This window comes from Bubalus bubalis, chromosome X (genome assembly GCF_019923935.1).
Source record: "Bubalus bubalis isolate 160015118507 breed Murrah chromosome X, NDDB_SH_1, whole genome shotgun sequence".
Taxonomy (NCBI): domain Eukaryota; kingdom Metazoa; phylum Chordata; class Mammalia; order Artiodactyla; family Bovidae; genus Bubalus; species Bubalus bubalis.
This window is the reverse complement of record NC_059181.1, coordinates 139,277,357-139,291,837: the sequence shown is the minus strand read 5'-3', so window position 1 is coordinate 139,291,837 and position 14,481 is coordinate 139,277,357. Positions and strand designations below refer to the sequence as shown.

Sequence of the window (14,481 nt, the reverse complement as noted above, 5' to 3'; positions counted from 1 at the left end):
CCTCCAGTATGCACATGGGACAAATACATCTTCAGCTGCCCATATGGGCTTTAAAAAATAGTTTAGACTTCTGTAAATTGCAAATGTTTCTTTAATGCCAACATTTTGTTATAATACCTTCTACAAAACTTGAGTACCATCATTATTGATTAACTTGGTGCTTAATTTCTTACCAAGACATTGTGATTACTATCACATAATAGCTAACCCACAAGTTACTTCTTCCTACTTTTGGTAATGGTTCTTTTCTTTCTAGTAGCTTGTGGCAAAAATACTCACCAAATGGCTCAGTGATAGGTTCATCACCTTACAGTTTCCTAAATTCAGTGAATTTGGAAAAATAAAAAGAGCAAATCTTTCAGGTTTCCTGATGTAACATACAAAATACTCTAAAAGTTATAAATATACCGTTGATTAAAAAGTAGACAATATGTACTTTCTGATAACACATTCTGGACTAGGAGGTATATTAACTGTATAATGAGATTTTTTTTGTTGTTGGAAGAAACAAAGATTAAATCCTAATCTTCCTAATTCATGTTTTAAAAGGATTTGACTGAAACAACCACCCCAAGGGAGAACACAGCTGTTCTTGCTTTCTATAATAAATGGGTTCCTGAAAGTATGTAAATCAAAGATTTAAAAATCAAGTCACATTTTGAATTTTAAACATGCTCTGAAGTGAATCCTAACTCATCAGTGTAATTTAAGATTTTAAATCAAGAAATACAAAATTGGAAAAAGAGAAAGATCTATCATTCATAGAACATTTGCATTTCCCAATCTTTCATTGGGGGATTAAATATTATTGTTTGGGGGTTTTCTCATGCAAAACCCCAATTTTCAGAGTGAAGGGAATCTTGAAAACAAGTTTTCACTAGTTATAACCTCACCTCCCTGACTTCCTAAATCTGGGATAGACAATACCTAAGTCCTAATTCCCCATTCACCACGTCACCAGGTTCTTAAACCAAAGTATCCTAAGTCTTTATTAAGACATATTTCCTTCCGGCTTTTCAAGCAAGGGCAAAAGTCAAGTAAATAAATGGTAAACACTCCAAGCAATGTAATTTAAAAACCACCTTATAAAGACGCTGGTTTGCCCAATCATTCACATTCACTCTTCTAAGAAAATCAAGTCAGCTCCCTCTCAACCCAAATCAAATATTCTTTTAAGAATATTAAAATGTTTAAATCTATCTCTATTGCAAATGAATTATTGAAATATCTGTGTTTGCATTGCCTTCTCAAAGCCATAGCCCAGGAAGAAGCTCTAAGTTCTGCAACAGCAAAAAGGATGAATGGCTAAATTCATGTCACATTTACTCAACAACTAATGTTAGATGATTTATACATGCTGCACAAAAATGGGTCTGTGAAAATGAAAACCTCAGAGATCCGCCTCAGGACATTCTCGTTATTCCTGACCTTTATCACCCGTCCTTTGCTTGGATTTGAACTCTTCAGCTATAGGTACATTTTTGCAAACTGAAGTCTTAGAGGGTATGATCACCACTAAAACAACAATGATAATAACAGCTTTTTACTATGGAAATATTCTTAGAAAGTCCAAAGGGAAAAAATGGAGGATCATCATCTTGTCTCTCATGGAAAGTCAGGGGCAGATGGGTGGGAGATCAAGATGGCAGAGTATGAGGATTCTGAGTTCACCTTCTTCCACGAACACATAGAAAGACATCTACACGTGAAACAACTCTTGCTGAAAACAATCTGGAATCTTTACGGCTCCTCTACAACCAAGGTTACAAACAAAGAATGCACAGATTTGGGTAGGAAGGGAGGAAATGCAATCTGGCCAGGACAGGTGCCTCTAGTACGGGACACACAAGAGGAGGGGGATTTCACAGTCTCAGGGATCCTCCCTGGGGAATGATGGGTTAAAGACATCTGTTGGGCATGACTCTGGGAAGACAGCCCCCTTAGCTGGTTTGAAAACCACTGGGACTTAGCAGAGGGCTGTAAGAAACCAAACCAACACTCTGCTCATGAAGCACATGCACACACTTGCTTACTCTCATGGAACCAGGCAGAGGAAACAGACTGAAAACTACCTGGGGTTCTGGCTGGTTTCCCGCAACTGCCACAGCCTGTTCCCCAGCCTGGCCGGGTGCCCACTCCAGCTTCTCTTGCTCCAGTGCAGTGCATTGCTGCAAAGGCTGCCACCACCAATAAGAGTGTTCACTCTTAGAGAGAAGGAAGCTGCCTTGGACACATCCCTGCCTCTGAACAGGGAGAAGGAAGCCATTACCAGCATGCACACGAGGAAACAGCCTGAAGATTGCCTGGGGCTCTGACTAACTTGCTAGGACGGTCTCAGCACTTACCCTGGCCTGTCCCGCAGTCCTCTGCTAGTCCCTGTTGTTCAGCGCTGCTCTCCACTAGGGCAGAGGTGCCACTGCCCGGGGGGATGCACACACTTGAAATGGAACCAGCTAGGACCTGATCCTCAGGGCTTCTGCCCCAGTACCTTGGGTGCCAACTGCCCCCAATGGGGTGGTGATGGCCATTGAGCATAGGAGAAGCCCTGGCTCTAGCCATTCCATCTCTAGCCCCACCTTCTACCATGGTGATAGCTGCCAGCACACCCTGGGCGAAGGTGTGACTCCTGCTCACGTCAGATTCAGCTCTCCCACCAAAGCCACTGGGTACACGTAGACTGCATAGGGATACTCTCACAGAAGCAACTTTATAGAGACAGAGATGCTAGGGGAACAGGATTTTAAAATGTAGATATTTTAGAATGTGGTTGAACTTATATGACTACCAGTTTAAAACAAGTACATTATAGGTCAACATATAGGAACCTGATGGTAACCACCTATCAAAAATCTGCCACAGATTAAAAAAAAAAAAAAAAAAAACTAAAAAGAAAGGACCATACCGCTAAAGAACATCATCAATCAACAAGGGAAGAAACAGAAGAAATGAACAGATAACTACAAAAACAACTGGAAAAGAAGTAATAAAATGGCAATAACGACATACCTATAAATAATTACTTTAAATGCCAATGGAATAAATGCTCCAATCACATAGGGTGCCTACTGTATAGCACAGGGAACTCTTCTCAATACTCTGTAATGACCTATATAGGAAAAAAATCTAGAGTGGGTATATATTTATATATAACTAATTCACTTTGCTGTACAGCAGAAACTAATAGAACACTGTAAATCAACTATACGCCAGTAAAAAAAAAAAAAAAAAAGACACAGAGTAGCTGACTGGATAAAATAATGAGACCCATATATATGCTATACAAGAGACTCACCTCAGAGCTAAAGACACACACAGATTGGAAGTGAGCGAGTAGAAAAAGATATTTCATGCAAACGGAAATGACAAGAAAGGAAGGATAGCAATACTCATATCAGAAAAATCGACTTTAAAACAAAGCCTATAACAAAAGACAAAGAAGGGCATTATATAACGATAAATAGATCAATACAAGAAGATATTATATTCATTTATATATATGTAACCAGTACAGGAGAACCTAAATAATATAAAGCAAATATTAACAGACTTAAAAGGAGAAACTGACAATAATACAACAATAGTAGGGAACTTGTGACACTGCACTTACATCAATGAACGTATCATCCAGACAAAAAATCAATAAGGCAACAATGGTCTTAAATGACACAATAGACAAGTTGGATTTAATAGGTATTGACTTATAGGACATTCCATCCCCAAACAGCAGAAAACACATTCTTTTCAAGTGTACAGGAAACATTCTCCAGGATAGCTCACAAGGCCACAAAACAAGTCTCTCAACAAATTTAAGAGAATAGAAATTACATCAAGCATTTTTTCCCAATTACAGTGGTATAAAACTAGGAATGAACTACAAAAGAAAAATGGGAAAAGCACAAACAGGTGGAGACTAAACAATAAACTATTAAAAGACCAATGGATCAATGAAGAAATCAAAAAGGAAATCAGAAAATACTTCAAGATAAATGAAAATGGAAACGCAACTTTCAAAAATCGATGGGAAGCAGCAAATGCAGATCTAAGAGGGGAGTTTACAGTGATACAGGCCTCCCTCAAGAAAAAAATCTCAGACTAACCTACTGTCTAAAGAAACAGAAAAAGAACAAAGCCAAGAGTCACCAGAAGGAAGGAAATAATAAAGATCAGAGAAGACATAAACAGAGACTAAAGAACAATAGAAAAAAATCAATGAAACCAGGGCTTGTTTTTTGAAAGCATAAACAAAACTGAAAACCTCTAAACTGGCTCACCAAGTAGAAAGAGGATCCAAAAGAACAAATAAGAAATGAAAGAGGAGAAATTACAATCAATATCACAAAGGTACAAAAAAATCTTGAAGAGAGTACTACAAACAATTACATGCCAATAAATTGGATACCTAGAAGAAATGGACAAATTTCTAGAAATATGAAACCTGCAAAGACTGAATTAAGAAGAAATAGATAATAGACTGATTACCACTAGTGAAACTGAATTTGTAATAATAATAAAAACTCCCAGCAAACAAAAATCCAGGACTGGATGGCTTCACAGGGGAATTCAACCAAACATATAAAGAAGAGCTAATGCCTGTCCTCAAACTATTCCAAAAATCTGAAGAGAATGGAACACTCCTAAATTCATTCTGTAAGGTCGCCACTACTGTAATACCAAAACCAGACAAATACACTGTAAGAAAATAAAATTTCAGGCCAATATCTATGATGAATATAGATTAAAAAATCCTCAACAAAATATTAGCAAACTTCATACTCCACGATCAAGTAGGATTTATTCCAGTGATGCAAGATTGGTTCAATAGTCACAAATCCATCACTTAATATACCACATTAACAGTAGGAATGATAAAAATCATATGATCATCTCAACAGATGCAGAGAAAGCTTTTGACAAAGTTCAACATCCATTCACGATAAAAACCCTCATCAAAGGTGGTACAGAGTGAACATATATCAACATAATAAGGGTTATTTATGACAAGCTCATGACTAAAATCATACTCAATGATAAAAGGGTCAAAATTTTTCCTCCAGAATCAGGAATCAATTCAGTTCAGTTGCTCAGTCATGTCCGATTCTTTGCAACCCCATAGACTGCAGCATGCCAGGCTTCCCTGTCCATCAGCAACTCCTGGAGCTTGCTCAAACTCATGTCCATCAAGTCAGTGATGCCATCCAACTAGCTAGGATATTCACTCTCACCACTTCTATCTAACATCATATTGGACATCCTAGCCACAGCAATCAAATAAGAAAAAGAAATAAAAGACATCTAAACTGGAAGGAAAGAAGTAAAACTGTTCCTATTTGCAAATGACATGATACTTTATATAGAAAACCCTAAAGTCTCCACCAAAAAAAAGAGAATAACACAGTAAAGTTACAGGATACAAGATTATATACAGAAATCTGTTGTTTTCATTTTTTAACTGATTTTATTTTTTAATTGGTGGAAAATTGCTTTACAATATTGTCTTGGTTTCTGCTGTACAACAATGTAAATCTGTCATAATTATATTACACTACTAATAAACTATCAAAAAAGAAATTTTAAAATACCATTTACAATTGCAGCAAAAGAAAAAAATATCCCAGAATAAATTTAACCAAGGAGGTGAAACTTTCTATACTCTTAAAACTATAGAACACTGACAAAGGAAACTGAAGATGATACAAACAAATGGAAAGTTATCTTTCGTGTTCATGGGATGGAAGAATTGATATTATTAAAAATGTCTATAGTACCAAAAGCAATCTATGGATTTAATACAATCCTTATCAAAATATCCATGACTTTTTTTTATAGAACTAAAACAAATAATTGTAAACTTTACGTGGAACCATGAAAGACCCTGAATAGCCAAGGCAATCCTGAGAAAAAATAACAAAGCTGGAGGTATGCTACCTGACTTCAAACTACTACAAGTCTATAGTAATCAAACCAGTTTGGTCCTGGCACAAAAACAGACACACAGATCAATGGAACAGAATAGAGGGCTCAGAAATAGGCTTCCACATTTATGGTCAATTAATCTATGCCAAAAGAGGCAAAAATATACAATGGAGAAAAGACAGTCCCTTCAATAAGTGGTGCTGGGGAAATTGGACAGTTACATGTAAAACAATGAAATTAGGAGAACAAGATGGCAGAGAAGTAGGTGGATGTGGAGTACATGTCTCTCCACTGATACATCAGGAATATACCTTCAGACACCGAAGTGCATGCAGAACACCAGCTGAGAGCAGACAGGAGTACCTGACCAGTGGAAAAGAATATATAGAACCACGCAAAACTCTGTAGGATGAAGGAACTAGTGGGGGGGGAACAGGAGTGTTAGTAAGACTGGACCTACCCTTGGCGGGTGTAGGAACTGAAGCAGAAGTCCAATCCCCACATCAGGGAAATTGAGTCAGAGGAGAAACACTTAAGGCTGAGAGTGAAACAGCTGATCTTTGTCAGCCTAAATGGAATGAGGATTAGACAGTCCTTGCCGCAGCCACACGTACCCTGGACAGGGATGCAGGTCCCCTAGAAGCCGCAGCGGCTGGGAGCTGGAGCTTAGGGACTGTGGAGCAATCCCAGGGTGAGGGCTTCTGCTGACTGTGGAGAGACAGACTGATGGGATATGAGGGAGGAGACTGTGGTGGGAAATGCCTATGAAGGAAAGCCAGGCAGCCATGGAAGCAAGGTGATACTGCTGAGTCACATGTAGGGGGTGGAGCCATCACCATAGCCTCTCTTTCCCCACATGCCAGCATCGGCAGCTTAACAATAGAGAGGCTGGCCCATCAAGCATCTGATACACAGAACTACAGAGTAGGACCCCACGCAGAGTGCCCCTTTAAGTGACTGATGCGCGCAAGTACAGAGTAGGACCCCACCCAGGGTGCCCCTTTAAGTGCCTGATGCACTGATCTACAGAGTCGGGCCCCAGCCAGGGGGGCCCCTCTATGTGCCTGACAGGGCAAACAACAGAGAAGGACCCCAGGCAAGGGAGCCCTCTAAATGCCTGAAGCGGCAGAGCTACAGAGAAAGACTAGCCAAAGAGGCCTTCTGAACACCAGCTATCAGAAGCTCAAAAAAGACTCTGATAGGGCCATAACTCCTGTGGCTGAGGCAGTCTGTGTCCCTGCACACTTGGTGCCACCAGGGTCCCCACAACCCAAGCAGCTGAGCCACATTCACACTCAACCTTCACTGGGGAAGAGCTGCCACAGGGAAAAAAAGTCTTGCATCTATGCACGCAGGGTCACTTTTGTCGTGTCCAGCTTTTTGTGACCCTGTGGACTGTGGCCTGCCAGGCTTCTCTGTCAGGGGGGTTCTCCAGGCAAGAAGACTGGAGTGTACCAGCCAATACTGGTTGCCATACTCTTCTAGAGCACTAGATTTCCTGCTGCCCTAGCTGCCAACTCCCCTGAGTACCCAGTGCTGCCAGAACTCCTGAGACCCAAGCAGCTGCACCACCTCTGCAACTGGCCCTCACTGGGGCAGACCGAAGTCCTCCAGGGCAGCCTCAGGAGCAAACCCCAGTGGATGACTCACATGCACAGGAGAAAATAAAACCACAATTGAAACCCAGGGGCAGTGTGGCTAAGGAAGAAGACCCAAAACCTTCCCACCAGCTGTACAAGCTGCAGATTAAATCCACACGATCAACTAGGCAGACTCTGTGTCTACAGAATATATAAAAAGACACAGAGCTCCCCCAAAAGAAGATGCACTAGTGCTCATAGCTGTGGACACTGGAGGCAAGAACAAACAGGAGTTGGACCAGACTAGAATCTGAGCTGCCCCCACAGCAAGTCCAGAGACCAGCACAGTGTTGGAGGGCATTCTAGGGAGGTGAGGTGGACTGTGACTCCCAGTGAGGGAAAGGACCCTGACAGCAGTGACTCAGGAAAAATATTTATTATTCTTATGTTTTCACCTGTTCTCTAGTTTCTTTTGGATATTTTTTCTTTTTTCCTCCCTCTGTTGTAGTTGTTGATTTTATTGGCACTATGAAATCTAATTAAGCTTTTGAGTTTTTTTTAATCACCCTTTTTATTGTTGTTACAAACCTCTGCCTCTTTTCTTCTTTTTTAATTTTAATTTTTTTAAACCTATTATTATTTTTACATTTATTCCTTTGTTTGCTTTTCCTATTGTTCTTTTCCCCTTCCAGTTAATCTTTAGTGTATATAAATCTTCTTTACCTACCTCTATTTAACTTTGAATATCTATTCTTCCTTTCTTTCCTTTCCTCTCAACATATTTGTTAGTTTTGCTTTCATTGCTTTATTCCCTACTTGGCACCTTGCTTTAATTTTGTTTTTCAGTTTGTGCTGTAGTTAGTTTTGTTCTTAACTGGCAGATATACTTTTTGGTTTCCTTTGTTCACCAGGTCAATCTATTTTACTTTATTTTTGTTGGACTGTTTTGACTTTGCTTATTGGTGTATATGTGTATACCCCATTATTTTAATTATTATTTGCCTGATTTTGTAACTGCCATTTGTTTGGGGTTTGTCTTTGGTTGTTCGTTTTTGGGTATTGGTTTTAATCTCACTTAATTCCATAACAAACCACTTGTGCAACCTTTGTTTTTGACCAGAGATCAAGCCTTTGGAGTGGGAGCACTGACTCCAAGACCCTATATTACCATAGAACTAACCCTAGGGAGTATCAAATAGTGAGAACTCACACTAAGGAAACCACTTGAATACAAGACCTCGCCACCAGTAGCACCCTCCAGTAGCACCACCAGTAGCACCAGTAGCAGGATGCCTCATCCAAACAAAAACAAAACAAAAATACAAACCCAATCATCAGAAGACAGGATTACCACCTCACTCAGGCTTGCCCATTAGAGGAAAAAGCAAAAGAAAACTCAGCACAAATCTCACCCTATATGAAGCTTACACAAACCACTGCACCAGTCTTAGGAGGGCAGAAACCAAAATGAAAGAATTCAGCCTTGAAGCCTGGAAAAAGGAGACCTCAAACACAATAAGTTTAAAAATGAATAATTAAAAGGCAGAGAAATACTGCACAAATGAAGGAACAAACTAGAAACACAGAAGTCCAAATAAATGAAGAGGAAATAGGCAAACTACCTGAAAAAGAATTCAGAATAATGATAGTAAAGATGATCAAAAACCTTGAAAACAGAATGGAGAAAATGCAAGAATCAATTAACAAAGACCTAAAAGAATTAAAGAATAAACATACAGAGACAAACAACACAATTACTGAAATTAAAAATACTCTAGAAGGAATCAATAGCAGAATATCTGAAGCAGAAGAACAAATCAGTGAGCTGGAAGATAAAATGGTGGAAATAATTTCTGAAGAGCAGAATAAAGTAAAAAGAATTAAAAGAACTGAGGATAGTCTCAGAGACCTCTGGGACCATATCAAACACACCAACATTCGAATTATAGGGGTCCCAGAAGAAGAGGGGAAAAAGAAAGGGTATGAGAAAATTTTTCAAGAGATGATAGTTGCAAATTTCCCCAACATGGAAAAGGAAATAGTCAATCAAGTCCAAGTGAAAAGAGTCCTATACAGGATAAACCAAAGGAGAAACACACCAAGACACATACTATTCAACTAACAAAGATTAAATACAAAGAAAAAATATTAAAAGCAGCAAGTAAAAAGCAACAAGTAACATACAAGGGAAAGACCATACGTTTAATAGCTAATAGCTGATCTTTCAGCAGAAACTCTACAGGCCAGAAGGGAATAGCAGGATATATTTAAAGTAATGAAAGGGGAAAATCTACCACGAAGATTACTATACCCAGCAAGGATCTCATTCAAAATTGATAGAGAAATCAAAAGCTTTTCAGACAAGCCAAAGTTAAGAGAATTCAGTACCACCAAACCAGCTTTACAATAAATGTTATCAAGACTTATATAGTCAAGAAATACAATCGAAGAAAAACATCTACAAAATCAAACCCCAAACAATTAAGAAAATGGCAATAGGAACATATGTACCAATAATTACTTTAAATGTAAATGGATTAAATGCGCCAAAAGACACAAACTGGCTGAATGGATACAAAAACAAGACCCATATATATGCTGTCTACAAGAAACCCACTTCAGACCTCAAGACACATATAGACTGAAAGTGAGAGCATGGAAAAATATATTCCATGCAAATGGGAAGCAAAAGAAACCTGGAGTATCAATCCTCATATCAGACAAAATAGACCTTAAAATAAAGAATATTACAATAGATAAGGAAGGACACTACATAATGATCAAAGAATCAATCCAAGAGGAAGACATAACAATTATAGATATATATGCATCCAACATAGGAGCACCTCAATACATAAGACAAACACTATCAGACATAAAAGGACAAACTGACAGTAATAAAATAATAGTATGAGACTTTAACACCCCACTCACACCAATGGACAGATCATCAAAACAGAAAATTAATAAGGAAACACAAGTCTTAAATGGTACATGAGAAGGATTTCACTGATATCTTCAGGACATTCCATCCAAATGCAGAAGAATACATCTTCTCAAGTGCACATGGAACATTCTTCAGGATAGACAACATCTTGGGTCACAAATCAAACTTCAGTAAATTTAAGAAAATTGAAATTATATCAAGCATCTTCTCCAACCATAACACTATGAGACTAGATATCAATTACAAGAAAAAAAAAACTGTAAGAAACACAAGCACATGTAGATTACTGAATCTACATGTAGATTACTGAATCTACATGTAGGTTACTGAAAAATCAAAAGGGAAATCAAAAAATTTCTATAAACAAATGACAATGAAAACATGACAACCAAAAACCTATGGGATGCAGTAAAAGCAGTTGTAAGAGGGAAGTTTATAGCAATACAATCCTACCTCAAGAAACAAGAAAAACATCAAATAAACTAACTTTACACCTAAAACAACTGGAAAAAGAAAAACAAACAAAAAAAATTAGTGGATGGAAAGAAATCATAAAGATCTGAGCAGAAATAAATGAAAAAGAAATGAGGAAACAATAGTAAAGATTAATAAAACTAAAAGCTGGTTCTTTGAGACAATAAACAAAATTGACAAGCCTTTAGCCAGACTCATCAAGAAAAAAAGAGAATAATCAAAGCAACAAAATTAGAAATGAAAAAGGAGAGGTTACAACAGACAATGCAGAAATACAAAGGATTATATAAGACTATTATGAACAATTATATGGCCATAAAATGGATAACCTGGAAGAAATGAACAGATTCTTAGTTCAATCTTCCAAGACTGAACAAGTAAGAAATAGAAATTATGAACGACCCAATTACAAGCACTGAAGTTGAAGCTGTGATCAAAAATCTCCCCAAAAACAAAAGCCCAGGACTAGATGGCTTCACAGGAGAATTCTATCAAACATTTAGAGAAGAGCTAATGCCTATCTTTCTAAAACTCTTTCCAAAATTGCAGAGGAAGGAACACTTCCAAACTCATTCTATGAGGCCACCATGATCCTGATACCAAAACCATACAAAGACAACACAAAAAAAGAGAACTACAAGCCAATATCACCGATAAACACAGATGCAAAAATCTTCAACAAAATTTTAGCAAACAGAATTCAACAACACGTTAAAAAGCTCATACACCATGATCAAGTTGGGTTTATCCCAGGAATGCAAGGATTCTTCAATATATGGAAATGAATCAATGTGATACACTATATTAACAAATTGAGAGATAAAAACATATGATAATCTCAATAGATGTAAAAAAAAAAGTCTTTGACAAAATTCAGCACCCATTTATGATTAAAACTCTTCAGAAAATGGGCATAGAAGGAACCTACCTCAACATAGTAAAACCCACATATGATAAGCCTACAGCAAACATTATTCTCAATGGTGAAAAACAGAAAGCATTTCCCCTAAGATCAGGAACAAGACAAGGGTGTCCATTTTCACTACTATTACTCAACATAGTTTTGGAAGTCCTAGCTACAGCAATAAGAGAAGAAAAATAAATTAAAGGAATCCAGTTTGGAAAAGAAGAAGTAAAGCTCTCACTGTTTGCAGATGACATGATATTGTACATAGAAAACCCTAAAGATAACTATCAGAAAATTACTAGAGCTAATCAGTGAATTTAGCAAAGTTGCAGGATACAAAATCAACACACAGAAATCACTTGCATTTCTATATACTAACAATGAAAAATCAGAAAGAGAAATTAAGGAATTAAATCCCATTCACCACTGGAACAAAAAGAATTAAATATCTAGGAATAAACTTACCTAAGGAGACGAAAGATCTGTACACAGAAAATTATAAGACACTAATGAAATCAAAGATGACATAAACAGATGGAGAGAGATTCCATGTTCCTGGGTAGGAAGAATCAATACTGTGAAAATAACTATACTACCAAATGAAATCTACAGACTTAATGTGATCCCCATCAAATTATCAACGGCACTTTTCACAGAACTAGAAGAAAAAATTTCACAATTCATATGGAAACACAAAAGACATTGAATAGCCGAAGCAGTCTTGAAAAAGAAGAATGGAGCTGGAGGAATCAACCTTCCTGACTTCAGATTATACTGCAAAGCTACAGTCATCAAGACAGTATGGTACTGGCACAAAAACAGAAATACAGACCAATGGAACAAGATAGAAAGCCCAGAAATAAACCCATGCACCTACACGTACCTTATTTTTGACAAAGGAGGTAAGAATATACAATGGGCAAAGACAGCCTCTTCAATAAATGGTGCTGGGAAAATTGAACAGCTACATGTAAAAGAATGAAATTAAAACACTTCCTAACACCATACACAAAGATAAACTCAAAATGGATTAAAGACCTAAATGTAAGAACGGAAACTATAAAATTCTCATTAGAGGAAAACATAGGCTGAGCACTTGATGACATAAATCAAATCCTCTATGACCCATCTCCTAGTGTAATGGAAATAAAAACAAAAGTAAACAAGTGGGACCCAATTAAACTTGAAAGCTTTTACACAGCAAAGGAAACTATAAGCAAGGTGAAAAGAAAACCCTTGGAATGGGAGAAAATAATAGCAAATGAAACAACTTACAAAGGATTAATTTCCAAAATATACAAGCAGCTCATACAACTCAATACCAGAAAAACAACCCAATCAAAAAGTGGGAAAAAGACCTAAACAGACATTTCTCCAAAGAAGACATAGAGATGGCTAACAAACACATGAAAAAATGCTCACATTGCTCATTATTAGAGAAATGCAAATCAAAACTACAGTGAGATATCATCTCACACCAGTTAGAATGGCAATCATTAAAAAGTCAGGAAACAACAGGTGCTGGAGAGGATGTGGAGAAATAGGAACACTTTTACACTGTTGGTGGGACTGTAAATTGATACAGCCACTATAGAAGATGGTATGTAGGGAGATTCCTTAAAAAACTAGGAGGAAACCCACCATCAGTTCAGTTCAGTTCAGTTGCTCAGTCGTGTCTGACTCTTTGCGACCCCATGAATCGCAGCAAGCCAGGCCTCCCTGTCCATCACCAACTCCCGGAGTTCACTCAGACTCACATCCATCGAGTCAGTGATGCCATCCAGCCATCTCATCCTCTGTCGTCCCCTTCTCCTCCTGCCCCCAATCCCTCCCAGCATCAGAGTCTTTTCCAATGAGTCAACTCTTCACATCAGGTGGCCAAAGTACTGGAGTTTCAGCTTTAGCATCATTCTTCCAAAGAAATCCCAGGGCTGATCTCCTTCAGAATGGACTGGCTGGATCTCCTTTCAGTCCAAGAGGCTCTCAAGAGTCTTCTCCAACACCACAGTTCAAAAGCATCAATTCTTCAGTGCTCAGCCTTCTTCACAGTCCAACTCTCACATCCATACATGACCACAAAACCCACCATATGACCCAGCAATCCCACTCTTAGGCATATACCCTGAGGAAACCAAAATTGAAGAAGATACATGTATCCCATTGTTAACTGCAGCACTATTTACAATAGCTAGAACATGGAAGCTGGAGAAGGCATAGTCAACCCACTCCAGTGTTCTTGCCTGGAGAATCCCAGGGACAGGGGAGCCCGGTGGGCTGCCGTCTATGGGGTCACACAGAGTCGGACACGACTGAAGTGACTTAGCAGCAGCAGCAGAACATGGAAGCAACCTAGATGCCCATTTACAGATGAATGGATAAAGAAGTTGTGGTACATATACACAATGGAATATTACTCAGCCATAAAAAGGAACGCATTTAAGTCAGTTCTAATGAGGTGGATGAACCTAGAGCCTATTACACAGAATGAAGTAAGTCAGAGAGAGAAAGATAAATATCATATACTAACACATATATTGGAGAAGGCAATGGCACCCCACTCCAGTACTCTTGACTGGAAAATCCCATGGACCAGAGGAGCCTGGTAGGCTGCCGTCCATAAGGTCGCTAAGAGTCAGACACAACTGAGTGACTTCACTTTC

General features: G+C 38.3%; 1 protein-coding gene across 3 annotated transcripts in view; it reads right to left on the bottom strand.

Annotated features, from left to right (window-relative positions):
* The window catches only part of STK26 (serine/threonine kinase 26), a 66,599-nt gene that overhangs the window by 24,660 nt on the left and 27,458 nt on the right, over positions 1-14,481 (bottom strand). The window contains exon 1 of one of the 3 annotated variants that reach the window (XM_044936444.2): positions 3,007-3,026. The exons of the other annotated variants lie outside the window; for them this stretch is intronic. The gene's annotated coding sequence lies outside the window, so the exon portion shown is untranslated. Of the gene's footprint in view, positions 1-3,006; positions 3,027-14,481 lie in introns of those variants that run through there. 3 annotated transcript variants of the gene reach the window in all.